The sequence below is a fragment of the Psammomys obesus genome, unplaced genomic scaffold (genome assembly GCF_907164565.1).
Source record: "Psammomys obesus unplaced genomic scaffold, mPsaObe1.curated_primary_1811, whole genome shotgun sequence".
In the NCBI taxonomy this organism is placed as follows: domain Eukaryota; kingdom Metazoa; phylum Chordata; class Mammalia; order Rodentia; family Muridae; genus Psammomys; species Psammomys obesus.
This window is the reverse complement of record NW_026592510.1, coordinates 19,437,779-19,454,174: the sequence shown is the minus strand read 5'-3', so window position 1 is coordinate 19,454,174 and position 16,396 is coordinate 19,437,779. Positions and strand designations below refer to the sequence as shown.

Here is a 16,396-nt window from a genome sequence, read left to right as displayed (position 1 = left end):
CTGCCTTGGAGAGACAGGCATCCTAGTGCCCTGCCAGTCACCCTGGAATACAACTCTCCTGCCTATGAAGAAACCAGGAATCTCTGATTCTCACGAGTCTGAGTCTTGCAGAGAAACAGGTGCATACTGTCTTGGACATGAAAGATGCCTTCTTCAGCCCCTCCCCCATGGGCAGAGGTGGGTCAGCCTATCTTTGTTTTTAAATGGAAAGACCCAGAGGGAGGTTATAGTGTGCAATGTGCCTGGACCAGGTTGCTCCAAGGATATAAAAATTCTCCAACCCTGTTTGATGAGGCACTAAATGCTGATCTCCTGCTTTTCTGCCAGAGGCTTCTTGGAATCATAGTCTTGCAATATATTAATGACCTCCTCCTAACCTGTAAAATTAAAGTAAATTATAAAAAGGGTCACTGAAGGAATGCTGCAAGAGTTACAGACCTTGGGCTACAGAATGTTGGCTAATAAAGCCCAACTTTACATATCAGAGGGCACATATTTTAGCACCAGCTGTGGGGAGGCAAAAGGAGCCTGTCTCATGGGAAGATTGCTGCCATTCTTTAGCTCCCAACTCCAAAGAGTTCAAGAGTTTGTAGGTATAGCTGAGTATCGCCGCCTCTGGATACTAAAGTTCGTGGAAATAGCAAGGCACAGATCCCCTAACCTGGACTGAAACTAAACAAAAGGCATTTGAGGTTTTGAAAACACCTCTGACTTTGGCTCCAGCTCTAGCATTTCCAGATGTCTTGAAACCTTTTTATCTGTTTGTCCATGAAACAAGACATTTCAAAAGGGGTTTTAACTCAAATTTTAAGGCAGGGAAATGCCATGTGAAATATCTGTCCAAACGATTGGACCCTGTAGCCATAGGATGGCCTACCAGTCTACGAGCTGTGACAGCTCCAATGAAAAAACACACAAATAAGACAACGAAAGAAAGAAAGAAAGAAAGAAAGAGAGAAAGAAAGAAAGAAAGAAAGAAAGAAAGAAAGAAAGAAAGAAAGAAAGAAAGAAAGAAAAACAACAAAACCCTTGTTAGTCCTCTGAGGGAGGATAGATCTTCTTTGTTTTGCTTTGGGCCCTCTGCGCTTCATGTAGGAAGAGATTTCCCCTCTGTGAGATTATGTTTGGAAGAACTCCCAGGCTGCTTCCTCAGCTCAGAGAGGAGCATTTGCAAAACTCTCTAGCCATGCCACTCTCAAGACACCCCAGGACCTCCAGTCCTCCATAAAGACTATTCATTGGACTCTCTGAGTGATCCAGCCAACCTCCAAGTCCACCACCAGTCTCCCCTTGTTTCAGACTAGTGATACCATCTGGATCAAGCAGGTACCCAAAGGGGCACTGGAACCAACCTGAAAGGACTCCACATGGTGATTCTCTCCTCTCCTCCAGCCTTGAAAGTAGCAGGTATTAAACCATGGATCCATGGTCAAGAGAGAAGGACTAAGGATGCCAAATGGACTTTGAGCTATAATCTCATTAATATTAAACTTTTATTTGGTTCCTTTCACTCCCTTTCCCTCTACATTCTCTTGAGTCTTATGTTTGATATGAACACAAGGTCATGGTCCAACCTCCACCACCCTCAGGTGTCTGGATTTGGGAACTGAGGAAGACACAGGAAAAGTATTTGCTATTGTGACTACAGACCAGGAAACCACATGAATCTTGACCTTTGCTCTCTGGTGCCTACTTTCTTTAAGTATCTTGTTATACTGAAGAAAGGAAAGATATAAGGGTTTCCAATTTTATGCATGCCCTATGGGTGGGCCTTTTAGTTGCCAAAACCAAGGGAGTTTCCACTGTAAAAATCGGTGTTATGAAACTCGCTTCCTGAACTTCTTAAAGATTCTGGCCTTTGTGAAATAGGGAAAACCCAGGAATCAGACTCTCTGCCATAGGGAATAGATTTACTCTACAGAAGAACACACACATACAAACACACACACACACACACACACACACACACACACGTGTTGTGGAAGTTTTGGGTTATGATGTGCAAACATGTTTTTGTTTTAATCCCAGGTGTGGGATATGTATGGGACTGATTCATATGGTCCACAGCAGCAAACTATTTGCCTCCTGTGGGCTCTGAGAGAGGCTCTTTGCCAGCTGCAGATGGTTTATTTCTGAGGACTCTGAGAGGGAATAAAGGCCAGAGTCCAGAGAGAGAAAGGGGCACACAATAGAAAGAAGAAGGCTGCTGGTGCTCCCCCAACTGCTGCTCCTGGTTGCTGTTGATGCAGCGAGAAGGCAGAGGTGACCTGAAACCAGAATTGGACTTGCCCCAAGGAACCTGACGATCCTAGACAGTAGGAAGTAGCTAAGGAAAACTACGCCCCCTCTCCCCACGTTCTTTCTCTCCTACCTGGGGTGTGGGAAAGGATTCGGGTGGAGAAGGGAAGAAGAGGTATAAGAAACCCCCAAAAATAGTTTTAGAAAGTACACTTACACACCAAGTCCCCAGAACTTTGGATTCTAACAAAGATCTCCGATCTATGCCAAGGCCCCACCAATGTTTCCCTCCAAAGACCTTAACATACCCGGACCTGAGTCCCACTTCCCACTGTCCAGAAAGCCAAAAGATTTTCATCCCTATTTTTCACTCTTGAAAATATCTACCACTTAGTTAATCTTTGCCAGTCAGAAGTTGGTCAGGGTTGCTGGTCATGGTTGGACCTGTGGCCCCAAACTACCCAGATGGATAGTAGCTAACCAGACTATCAGCCCATTGACAAAACGCCCTGTGGCTGGGGGGCAGCCTAAATCAATGTTAGAGGACTTACTTACAAGGACTGAAACTTGTCTAATATCCAAAGCCTTCAGCCTAGGCATTTCCTCTTCTTCTGATGCCATTTGTTTCTGCCTTTCGGGTTCATTCACGTGGAGTACAGCTAAATCACTGAGCCTCTAAGACTGCTTGGTGGACATGCTCTAATGGTTTAATTAAATGTTTTTCTTCTGATGCCTTATGTAATGGAAAAGAAAAAAAAAAACACAACATTTTAATTAGACCCTGGACTACAAAGGAAAAAAGAACTGCAACTGTCCTCATCCCACTCCTGGTTGGATGAAGCTGGCATAGGTGGTCCAAAAGCCATAGGCACATTAGCCTTTATCGTGGGAAATACAAACTTCAGGAAGCTAAGTAGACAGGTTGACCAGGACCTAGGTGTATATTGAAAGTTTCCACTTCTGAATTGGAATAGCAGTTAGACTCCCTTGCAGAAGTGGTCCTACAAGATTGAAGAGTCTTAGACTTACTTCCCATGAGATAAGGAGGACTCTGTATGTCTTTGAGGAAAACCTGTTGTTTCTATGCTAAACAAGTGAGAGTAATTAATCACCACCTTAAAAAAATTTTTTTTTTGCCATGCTGGGAAAAAGCTTCACAGAAAGAGAAAGACAAAGCCATTAATCAGATAATTGGTACTAGTCTCTGCTTTCTTGGTCCTGCTGGCTAACTACTCTGCTTTAATTCTCATTCTGATTGGATTAACAGCAGGGCTCTGAATCTTAAACTATAAGGACAATTATGTATCAATTCAATAAAATTAATGGTCCTTAGGAACAACTACACCTCTTCAGAGCAGGGATGAACGTACAATCTGACTCATTCACTGAGACCAGTGGGAAATGTGACAGGTCCCCAGACCTCAGCACAACTGTCTCTATGGTAGAAGTATTATTCAGGCTGTAAAACTCAGCACGTAGACAGCATCACCTGCCAAAACAAAAACAAAGACCTAATCCGTCAAAGTCCGTGGTTCTGGGAAAGTCTTTAAATGTACTAACCTTGTATTTTGGCTTCTGCAGTTCTGATTCTGGCTAACTATTCTTGTTAACGGAAGTATGTCAACCCAGAACATGTTTTTTTGTGCTTAAAAGCTCACCATAAGCAAGACTCAGGGCCACACTAGGACCCCAAACACCCAGTGTAGTCACCAGCTGGAAAATACTTTTTCTTGACTTAAACCCATGTCTGAGTGGTCTTTGGTCTTCTGTAACACTTGTTGGTTTAGCACCATTTCACACAAATACCCTTTGGTCTTGAACCTTCTGCTTCTCCTGGGTTCGGAACCTCAGCAGCTTTCTTCCTGTTGCTCTGGGTGAGCCTGCTCCATCACTCTCCTCTTCCTGGTCCCTTAATGCTGCAGAACTTCCAGCCTCGGCTCTCGACCTCTTGCAGTCCTCTCTTGCAGCTTCGTTTAGCCTCCTGGTTTAAAACCCATCTGGATTTCAGGCTTGCTAATTTCCTCTTTTCTAACCATAGTGTAGTTCTACCCTTTGAGTTCCAAGCTCTTATTTCCAGTGTCTTGGTTGATGTCTCTACTCAGAGGTTAAGCAAACATCTCAGATGACTGTGTCCAACACCCATTCTAATCCTTTCCCTCCCACAACTTTATCTATCCATGCAGTTACTCAGGCCCAACATCTTCAATCAGCCTTGTTCCCCCTCCCCCACACATGCTGACTTACCAACTGAATCACATCCCAGCCCCATTTTTGCCTGATTTTTTTTTCTTTGTCTTTTTGTTGTGGTGGTGGTGGTGGTCTCTCCAGCCCCCATGGCTTTATGTTTTGTTGCAGGGTTAGAGATTAAACCCACAATATTATGCATGCTAAGCATTTGCTCTATCTCTGAGCATACCCCCCAGTACTGCTTTGGATTTTTTAAAGTCTTTTTTCCCCTTCTGTCTGAAACATCTATAAATGTTCTCCACTTAAGAGAGCTCAGCTGGGTGTGGTGGCACACACCTGTAATCACAGTACAGAGTCATCCCAGGGTATTTAGTGAGTTCAAGGTCAGCCTGGGCTTCATGAGACCTTGTGTCATAAAAATCAGAAAGAGGAAAAGAAAAAAAAAAGAAGCTCAATAACATTTGATTAGTGAATAACGTAATTAATAAATGATTAATAAATGATTCCTGTGTTTCTCTGTGGCATAAGGGCCATGTTTCTTTCTCCTTTATTCCTTACAGTAACTGGGAAAGCAAAAAATCATCTGCTCCTTTTTGCTGCTTTAACAAGTCACTAAAGATGCCCCAAGTTTAAACACCACACACTTACCATCCTTCCATTCTATGGGCCGAATCTGGAAAGGGGCCCCTGGCCTAAAGGCAAGGTGTCTGGCTGCACCATTCTGGAGGCACCAGGGAAAACTGTCAGGCGTGTGAGGCAGGCAAGCCTAGGACTGCCTTAGAAGCCCCGGACTCTGCTTGGTTTATGTATATTCCTATCCATTTTTTTTTTTTTTATCAGTTTTTATCCAAATACATTGAAAGTACCCGATACGAAGACTAGATTGTGCTGGCCTGATCTGGTTTTTGGGTGTGAGGCAAGTTCTCTCAAGTGTACTCTGGGGACAGTCTCCCGTGGACCATCTTAGGACCATGCAGAGCTGGGCTACATGTGATTATAACGGTGTGCATTATGAGAAAGGCCAGGCTCAGTAGAGAAAAAGCAAACAAACAACTGAATGACCTAAACTGCCAGTCAAAGCACTGAGCCAGCCTCACTACTTCCCAGGAACTAAATTCCTCCTTCTCTTGAATACCATAAATGAAAGCTACAGACAATGGCCAGGGCCCTTGAGTGTTTTCACTCTTAGTGGCATACCCCTCTCCAACCCAAGTTAGCCATCCAGGTACAGTTATCTTGATTCAATTCTTTGGATAAGAGATCAATAATCTGCAACTATCTGGCCCAGACCCCAGCACAGGCACCAGCAGAGCTGGCCTGGACGTGAAAAAACACATTCTTTCCCGTCTTACTCCTAAAAACCTCCCTATTGACTACTTCCTTGACTTTTTCATGCTGACTGACTGGTGGCTGAACTAGCCAGTTTGTTTGACGTGCTTGCAGACTGTTCAGTATGTAATCATCCTTTTAGATGACAATGCAGCCACTTCTGATGTCATCTGATAGACTAAGATCAGAAGGAAGGAGAGGAGGACCTCCCCTAACAGTGGACTTGGGGAGGAGTATGCATGAAGAAGAGGGAGGGAGGGTGGGATCAGGAGGAGAGGAGGAAGGGGCTTATGGGGGGATACAAAGTGAATAAAGTGTAAAAAAAAAAAATTAATGCCCGGCATGCTGGTGCAAATCAATAATCTCAGTTCTTGGAAGGAGGAGGCATGGAGATTGGAAGTTCAAGGTCATCTCTTCTCTGTTACATAGTGAATTCAAGTCAGATTGGACTAAATGAAACCCTGTCACAAACAAAAATCTAATAATATGGTTTGAATTTAAAAAAATCAGCTCTGCCTCTAAGACATCCCCATGTATTCAAAGTCTACATGAATTGTTCACCTTTATTCCACTGGATGACTTCCGAATGTAGTGCTCTTCACACACTTAAACCCAAGCACAACACTCATACACATAAAAAAAAAAAAATGTTCATTTTACATCTTTAGTTTCAAGATTCCCGAATAGGAAACCTGAGTTCATAATGATGGTAGAGAGTATGCTTAGACTTAATGTATAGGGCGCTGTATTCAACCTGAAAATGTACACACACAGGGACAAGAAAAGAAATTAATATATGATGAGTCTTTTCAAATTAAAAATTTCCAAACTCTCCCTGGCCCCAAGAAACTGCAGAGACTAGTACTGCTTTCACCACTTCATAGAGTGTATTAGGAGCAGAGGCTCGAAGAAGGTGGTGGTCTTCCTAGGTTTCTATTGCTATAATAAATACCATGACCAAAAGCAACTTGGGGAGGAAAGAATTCATTTGGTTTATAGGCCACAGTCCATCTTTGAGGAAACCTAAGGCAGGAACCCGAAGTAGGAACCCAGAGGCAGGAACTGAAGCAGAGACCATGGAGGAATGCTACTCATGGGATTGCTCCCCCTGGCTTGCTCAGTTTTTTTCTTCTAAGTCCTAGGACCATCTTCCCAGGGATGCTACTGTTCACGGTGAGCTGGGCCCTTCCATATCAATTAGTAATCAAGAAAATGTCCTGTGGGTTCACCTACAAGTAATGTGAAGGAGGGATTTTTTTTTTCAACTGAGGATCCTCTTCCCAGATTATGTCAAGGTTTGTGTTATACTGACAGATCCCAGTTAGCACAAGTGGTGTCTGGCCTTTTCCTCTCTCTAAGTACTCATCTGTGGTCTTCCTTATACAGGCGGAGTCGCATTGTTTTTGTGTCTCTTTGCCAACCTGTGGAATAGATGGTGTTGTGGATATGTAACTCTTCATGATTAATATTTCGAACAAAATTGTTGTAAACAGTTTAGCTCAGGCTGAGTGGTGGTGGCATATGCCTTTAATTCCAGGACTCTGGGAGGCAGAGGCAGGGGAATTATTTTGAGTTCAAGGCCAGGCTGGTCTACAAAAATGAGTCCAGGACAACCAAGGCTACACAGAGAAACCTTGTCTTATAAAGCCAATTTTTTTTTTCCTCTCAAATCTTAGTTTCTACAAATATTCTGATCTACTGGTGTGGAATGTGGCCCTGGGTAAGGCACTTTACCCCTGACTGAGCCCCTTAACACAGTACCGAACACATGGGTCTTCATTTAACCCCATGCTTTTGTTCCCAGGAAACAAGGATTTCAGGACCCACACTATGGATACCAGTTAGAGTGAAGCTCCAAGCAAAAAGGGGACCCAAACAAAGGGGAATGTCATTGCGATCCAGGGTTCCTTTACCCACTATTATACCTTGAGGAAATGTGAATTCGTGTCACCTTCATTTAGCACAGATTAAAGTCCTAAGCTTCAACACAATTCCCTCATTTTCCTTGATGATTATGTTAACTAGTGACTGGAGTTAAACTGAAACTGAACTTTCTCTAGAAAAGAAAGGTCAGAGGGCGGGTGTAGAGCTAGGAGCAGGAAGGGAGAGGCCACGGCCCATAGAAACGTGGAAGGTGAGCGATTTGGAGTGTGTTTCATTGGTTTTGCCATCGCTTTAAGTGAACCTTGTTCCCAGGTCATGCAACACCTCTCTTCCAGCTCCTTTCTAAATTCTTTTTCTTTTCTTCCTCTTGTTCTTTGAGACAGGCTTTCTCTGGGAAGCCGTGGCTGTCCTGGAAATTACTATGTAGACCAGGCTGGCCTTAAACTAGCCTATTCACCTCTGGCTCCCTGAGTGCTGGGACTGAAGGCATGTGCCACCACTGCCCAGCCCTTTCTAAATTCTTGAATAGATTTTATTTACATCTGCACTAGTGCTAGAGCAGGAAAATTGTTCTCTAAGAGTTCAAAGAAGTAAAAGCAGAGAGATGAGTCACAGCGTAAAGAAAGGAGCATAATGGTGTAAGTTCTTTTTGTTATTTCTTCTCATCTCTATTAAGGAAACATAGTTAAGTATTTCAGGAGCGCAATGGTTTAAGAAAATAATTTTTAACCACCATGTCTATTTAGGGAATACTTAAGTATCTAAAGTCTATTGGTTTGAAAAAAAATACAAGACATCAGGCTGTCTAGACATACACATTTCATTTCTTTCCTGGGCAGGGAAAAAAAAAAAAAAAGCAGAAGAGGGACGTTAGAGTTCTCAGAATGATGACAGCATCATGATTGTGGTCAGACCCTGGTATGTGGGGCTGGGCATAGAACTCAGAAGCACAGAGATTGTGAAGCATGCAGGATGCCCTAGGCTCTGTCTCCAGTACGGGGGTGGGGGCTGGGGGTGGGGTGTAGCTGGGTGAGTAGAGGGTGTGGAGTGGGAACAGCACCAAACTGTGGCCTCATCAGTCTTCAGAAGAGTGAATGAAAAACAGACTGCTGACCCCTCAGAGTTTCTGATTGAGTAGGCGAAGCTTGGCTCTTCCCAGCGATGTCAGCTACCTGCCCATGAACCGCCCCTCCCCACTTTGAGAACAGGAACTCACAGTGCTCTCATGGAAATGGTTTTCTGGAGCGGTACTTACCGCTTTCCAAAACATTAAAGTATTACAAGAGAAGAAAAGTGTGCTGTGGTTAAATGTTGTTAGGTGAATGCTGGATTGAAGAAGTTGCTAAAATAACTATTTTTGGGAAATCAAAGCAGTTTTCTGTCTACATACACAAAACTTAATTGACTTTCAATCCTGGGAAATTCTCACTCAGAAAGATGATAGAGAAAAGAATCTTATTGCTTAGTGAAAGAGCATCCTGAAAATCCGTTGCACACGAAGCTACTCAGCTTACCTTTGTTGAATAAGTAGCATTTTCCCAGAAAATAAATCACAACAAAAGATTGTTTACTTCCCAACAAGCTTGTAAGCTCACTCTACTGCCCACTAACAGTCTCTTAGGTCACACACTTACACAATTCTAGTTTATTTAGGTCGAACAAGTCAAGGTTCTTCTCTTTGAATGAGCATGGGAAATTGGTTATCTTGAGATAGGTGGGTATTTGGGCACTTTTGGGCAGGCTCACCTGCAGGTGGAATTAGGAAATCCAGAACATGGTGATGGTGACTCAGAGCTCCGGGGTTCTCTTATTCCAGAAGCTGCCTTGCTTCTGGAACAGTAGCTCCCGTCAAGTGCTATCCATTCTTTTTATTCCCACAGGAGTTTATGGTTGTGAATTCCTTTCCTAGGCATAAGCTCAGTACTGCTTCACCACAACTGAGAAAGTCTAGGGTGCCACCATAGCATTGAAGACTGAGGACACACTAAGAGTCACAGCTGCCAGAAAATGCAAGGGGTAACACAACTCACTTTTAAATCCATCGCTCAGCTTCCTGTCTGGCGGTGAAAGGTAATACTTAACTAGACACTGACCCATTCTAAATTTAGTCCCTCAAGCCTTCGCTACATAATTTTAACATAGATTCTCTCCCATTGAGGGCTGCTGTTTGTTTATTCTGTATAATATGGAGTTGGTCTGTTATTGTAGCGGGTTTCTGATAATACTCCAACTAGAAGTTCCTGGATGATGGGAATGTCTCAAGTCATTCAAGATGGGGACTGGACACCACGAACTCTGACCCCTTGATTCAAAGGTTGAGACATGGATGTAGGTCTGTCCTTCTGCCTGCGTCCAGAGAGGCCGTGAGAGTGGGGAATGATTTCAGTAATACAAACAATAATTAAACCCATCTTGCCCAGATAATAATAAGACTTTCATGAAAAGCTCTGGGCACAAGCTCAGAGGAGATTCCAAGTTGCTGATGCGGTGATGCGTGAGGGGAACGGTTTAGCCAGCTTCCAAGGACTGGTCAGTGAAGCTGTTTCCTCCCAGCCCTTGCCCTTCTCTCTGTACTAACAGGTAATGGCTACGGTGCCTCCCTGAATTCTGCTGGTTGCACCAGCAAAGTCCTGAACCTTACTGGATCATAGGTATCCCTAAACAACAAAAACACAGATGGTCAGACGTGTGTGTGGCAGCGGCCTTTACCTGGGGATATCACCTGAGGTGAAAATAAGTTCTTTTTTTTTTTTTTTAATAAGCAAAAAACAAAAGAAATGTATTTTACTACTTTAAAATCTTAAAACATTTCATCTGGCACACAGAAAATACTTGATTTCACCTTGCACATGAGGTCAGTTGATTTCTAACAAGGCTATCAAAGCAGTTGAATGCAGTTCTTCCGAAGCATGATGTTGGACAACTGTTTACTCATGCAAAAGAATAAAGCTGAGTGCCTGTCTTACACCATCTACAAAAATGAATTTAAAATGATCAAGCCTGGGTCAAGCAAGGTGGTTTTACACCTGCAATCTCAGCACTTAAGAGGCTGAGGCAAGAGGATGGCCACAAGTTCAAGGCTACCGCAGGCTATGAAGTGAGTACCAAGCCAGCATGGCTACAAAGTGAGATCCTTTCTTTAAAAAAGGAGCTAGTGGGGTGCTGAGAGGGGGAACTGGGCGTAAGCCCCAATCACTAACCAGGAAGCCATCTGTGACTGATAACTGCTAGAAAAGGAACAGTTAGTTTTCTCCAATGAAGTCTTACTGGTGTTGGAGGTTAGTCTAATGCTAATTATTGGCTCTGATGATCTGGTTACTATCTGCCAGACACACCCATCCTTGTCTATGTAAACTTGCCTAAGACATACCTGACTGGTCGATTAAAGAGCCTATGCCAGGGCAGAGCAGAATGGGGTAGGGGTGGCTACGGTTCAGGCTTTGAAGGAGAATCACAGGAAACAGAAAAGAATCAAGGAAGAAGGAGGACACTTCTGTGGGTTGTCCTGGAGAAGAAACCATGTGTGGCTGGGAGAAAGGACTCCAATAGTGGCATAAAAAGGCCCAGATGAAGAATACAAACAAATATCATGGGATTATGGATGGAAGATAGTTTAAATGAGGATGGTTTAGGAGGATGGCATTGGATGGGGGCTGGGAGATGGATGGTGAGGATATTGAGACAATGTAAGTGAAATATCTGCCAGGCCCAGGGTAAATAGAGCAATAATAAATCTAACAGGTGTCTGTGTCTTATTATTTAGCCTGAGTAGAGTAGGATGACCTAGAATTCATCAACACTTATTATACCCAAAAATCCAGTGTAAACTGTTTTTCAAACAGTCCTGGAGGGAGGGGGAAGCTTCAGGAGCTGGAGCAAGCAGCTGCCACCATCCATCATCATATTTCCTCATTATGTTCCCGAAACATTCAAAATGGCTAGTTCGGACACAAAGGCAGCCTGGGAGGCTGTTTGACTCAAGGCAGACAGAGGAGCAAGAGTCCAACAGCTCCCAATTAAGGAGTCACATTACCCCACCTCCCAGCATCTGTGGGGATAAATGCTAGGACTATTTACAAAAATTTGTCCTTGCTAGGCCTGGCAGTGCACACCCACAGTCTAAATATTCAGGCAGCTGAGGCAGAAAAATTCAAGCCTGAGCTGTCTCAAAAACACAGGAAAAGAAAAATGAGAACAGAAGAAGAGAGGTAAAGACAGGAGTAGGAGGGGAGGGGGAAAAGGAAGGGAAGGGAAGAGAAGGGAAGAAATAAGGGAGGGAATAAAGGGAAGAGTTTATTTTTAACATTAATCGAGATATTTTTATTTACATTTATTTCCTTATTTTGTGTGTGCGTATGCTGAAGGAGTGCGTGGATATGCCATGGTACACGTGTAAAGATCAGAGGAACTTTTTTTTCCCTCTCGTTTATTTTTGTTTTATTTACCTTCTGCCATACCAGTCCTTCCTCAGGATCACAGTCAAGTGGCTAGGCATGTACCCACTCGGCTGTCCCAGCAGCCTCTAGTAGAGATTTCACTCTAACCTCACAGTACTTTAATGGTGCCCAGCACCTGCCTGAGACAGAGGTGACTCTCCCTCATCTGTCTCAATATCAATTTCCAGTGCTATAACAATCTCTGGAACTGGATGTTGCGTCACAAGCTCCGAAGTGCCAACCCAGGCAGCTGAGACTGGCTTGGGCCACAGAGTGGGGTGCTATTCTGCAGTCAAAACACAAATATTCCCACAGAATGCCATTCCTTTGCCAACATAGTTGCCTGTTTTATACTTTTTTGCCAAACCGAGGTTTGTAGCTGCTACTTTAATGTATGCACTTTGGTTGTGGCTGTGTACATTTGCTCGTTAGGGCTGCTCTCACGGGCACGTCCTCACCATTCTGTGGACTGAGCTACTGTTCACATACGAACACTGAGTACGTTCTCATATTTAAGCATTTAGCCCAGATGGACTTCATGTGACAGATCATGAAGTGTGAAACTTATTTTATTTTCATACTGTTTAACCAGTTGCCTACATTTAGTGTTCATGTTTTGAGTAAACAAAAATTTCAGAGGCTAGAGACGCAGCCCAATAATAGAATGCTTGGCTAGCATATGTGAAAGCCATAGGCTCAATATCCAGACCTACAAAATGATTTTGTTTTAAGTACTGTTTCTTATTAGCCTTATTTGATTTTTTCCTTAAGTTTGGTGATGGTTGGATGTTTTTTTTTTTATCTAATGATCTGAGCAAAGTACATTCCGTTATTGGTGTTAGTAAGGGTTGGCTGACTTCTTGGTTACTGGTTTCTGGGGTGGGGCCATTGAGTCATCTTTCCCTCAACTGATAGAAAACTTTTGACCTTTGTGTTCTGAGTAGGAAACAGAGCGATGTAGCCGGCTGCTGTCATCCAGCTTTCTGCTACTCGAAGTGTTCGGAACAGAATATTCTTGGTTTTGCTTTGTTTTTGTTTTACATCCATCTGGCTTTTTTTTTTTTTTCTTTTTGACATTAAAGAAAGCTTGTTGTTTGAGGTTGGAGAGGTGGATGGGCAGTTAGGAGCGCTAGCAGCTCCTGCAGATGACCTGGGTTCTGTTCCCAGCACCCAGAGGCTGCTTCACAGCCACCCTGACTCCAGCTGCAGAGGATCCCATGCCTTCTTTTGACCTCCGAGGACACCATGTGTAGTTTGTACACAGACACACACACACACAGATAAACACTCCTACACATAAAAGAGAGGTAAATATTTTTTAAAGAAAGAGACAATTTATTAGGTATTTTGAATTACTTGAGTCCATCTTTACACAAGAGCCATCTGTCTCCAATCGCAAGTGTGCCAGCTGCTCCATTTATTGTCTTGGAACTTGGAATCAGATTTAATCTAACTTTTGGGAGGTGAAAAGTACTGTGAAAGTACTGGATTACAGTCATAACACTGGGCAGGAGATAATCATGTGACTTTTGCCTAGCCATGGGAATGGATATTTACTTCATGAGGGAAGACCAGCGTCCTCTTGCCTTGCCCTGCCATCCCTCGTGCCTCCTTAAAGACTACCGTAGTTCAGAAAATGTCACCAACACAACACGCAAAGGCATACCATTTTCACCCATGTTAGAAAATAGTTTTGGTCTGGTAGGTTTCCCAGGGAACCAACTCCATCACACACAGGGGAGCAGGCCTTTAATCTGCTAAGCAGTTGGTTCAGACTGTGCTCAGAAGCAAGAAAGCAAGCACACAAACATAAAGCCATTCTGCCTCAATAACTTTGCCATTCCACCTTGACAGCTCAATGAAAGCTTTGTGTGGGCTCCCTCTGTCATTTCCCGTGCACCGTCTCATAGCTTCTGTGATGTTCAGCAGGGCGACTGCATGCTCCTCTCACACAGGTGGGAAAAGAGTTCAGGAACATTCTTGTCCCTTTCTCACTGAAAATCTGTACAGGGCATGATACTTTGCTGCGCATTTTAAAGGAGTCTTTTATTCATTAAAATCTCACACAGGGGCTGGAGAGATGGCTCAGTGTTTCAGAGCACTTGCTGTTCTGTAGAGAAAACTGGATTTTAATATCCAGCACCCATATGGTAGCTCACAATGGTCTGCAACTCCATTTCTAGGGAACTGGAAGTGCTCTTATGGCCTGTGGGACCAGCCGTGCACATAGTACATAAACATACATGCAGGGAAAACACCCATCCCCACAAAACAAAAATATAAACAGGAAAATTTTACCCAAACTGGTAGCTGTGAGAATCTCTAGCCAGAAAAGTGTGGTGGATAGAGGAAGGAATGGCGATGGCGGCTATCCAGGGCTGGGGCACGCGCTCACTGTCCCCTTCAGCAGCCGCTGAGATACCTCATATTGGAGCGGGCTGAGATGCTATACCATTCGCCAACACCCCACCCACACACTGTCTGGACTAGGATGTTGAATGAAGGGGCCATCATGCAAGAAAATGGTGCTCCTTCAGAATCATCTTTGGATTGGCCAGAGCCTGACAAAGAAACCTCCTTAGGAATGCAGATCTGGATTTGGCCCTTAGTCCTAGGCAATAACAGGGATTAAGAGACAGGAATTCAGCATGACTGCTCAGTTCTCTATTTTCGGAACCACAGGCCTCCAATGTTGGTATGTTGATGTTTCTGAGAAGGTAATTCCACCCCATGGGCTGCTGGAGCTCAGATGGTAGTCTAAGGAGGTTTTTTGTTTTTTTTTTGTTTTTTTTTTTAACAAAGAGGGACTTTGTGCTAGGGGTGACAATAGAGGCCTTCATGCTGCATCAGAATCAAGATCTTCCTTAAGTTGCTTTAGACTGCATCTCCAGCTTAGCTCTTGTGTTATTCCCTGCAGTCCTTGTCTCTGCAGAGAACTGGCCCTTACTACTTGCTATGGGAATTCATATGGCCCTCATGTAGAAATGCGTTAACATCTCTCTATGCTCCAGCAGTTTCCTTTTGTTTGTATTTGTCTGTCTGTCCGTCCGTCCATCCATCTATCTATCTATCTGTTGGTCTGTCCATCAGTCTGTTCATCTATCTATGTATTTATTTTTCTTAATAAAGAAGTATGAATTCCTCTCTGCCTAATTCTAGGTTCTCTTCACCCCTTCATCTCCAGTGAAATACATATTCAAATATGGCATCAAGATTATAGGGTTGCTGGCTACGCTGTGCTCAGAACATACTTGTCTAATTTGTACAAGCCCCTGGATTTGATCGCCAGCGATCAGGCGGGAAATGCCGCAGAATCAGGACTAGGTCATCTATGGCTACATACTTAGTTTGAAGACAACCTGGACTATGTGAGACTCTGTCAAACAACAAACAACAACAAAAATTCCCAAACAATCCTCTAAGCAAATCCAACCAAATTAAATTATCATAGCCTATTTAGGGAAGCAGACAGCGATGGTTATACCTCACCAAATACCCCGTTCTAAGTGCTTGAAACACTAACAAGCCAACTCGCATCAGGACAGAACCCGTGTTGCCTGGCCCGCGCGGAGGCAATGTAATTAATTCCCTAGCTCGGATTTACCATTTGCATTTCTAAAGTCCAATGGCTGTGAAATTGTCTTTAAAAGTAGTAGTGTGCCACCTTGTGGATAAACGAGGAATGGACTGCATTCGGGGTTTTGTTGGTGAGCATTTGAAACCTTATCCACTCCGCACCCCCCCCCCCCCCCAAGCAACGGTTTCTCTGGGAAAAACAAACACACGAAGAAGCAAACACAAAGAACTGCGCGTCCAGAAACCCTTCGGCTCGTAGGTGTGAAGAGCGGTAATCACCCCATCCCACTGAGTCAGTGGGATGAAGAAATGGAGGGACGGCTTTAAATCTGCCTTTAAGTCGGGACAGATGTCGTCTTCAGGCCCTGCTTGGCACTATGATCCACATAGTGTTCTATGTGGAGCATAAACTTTGATTTATAGCCCACACAGGCAGAGGATAGACTTATTCGTTAGTGCCATTGACATCCAGGACCCCGCTACTGAGAGGTATTTAACATACAACAATGCTTGTATTTAACTACACAAGCATCTCACTATAGGTTACGATATAGTTCCACAGAGACAGGGACCTGTTAGCCTCCCAGCATGGGTGACTGGATGTCATTGCAAAGGCTCAACATCTGTTGTGGATTCTTCCTGGCCTTCTGAGTCCAGTACGTTGGCAGGATCTCAGTTTGAGCTTTCTTTTCTACAATAATAGACTCAGATCAATAGAAGAATAAGAATAAGAATAAGAATAAGAA

At 43.6% G+C, this 16,396-nt stretch overlaps 1 protein-coding gene across 2 annotated transcripts in view; it reads right to left on the bottom strand.

Moving 5' to 3' along the window:
* Gcnt1 (glucosaminyl (N-acetyl) transferase 1) overlaps window positions 1–1,443 on the bottom strand; it is a 46,096-nt gene extending 44,653 nt beyond the window's left edge. For both annotated transcript variants that reach the window (XM_055614071.1, XM_055614072.1), the window contains exon 1: window positions 1,353–1,443. The gene's annotated coding sequence lies outside the window, so the exon portion shown is untranslated. The remainder of the gene's footprint in view (window positions 1–1,352) is intronic.
* Between the last annotated feature and the right edge of the window lie 14,953 nt (window positions 1,444–16,396).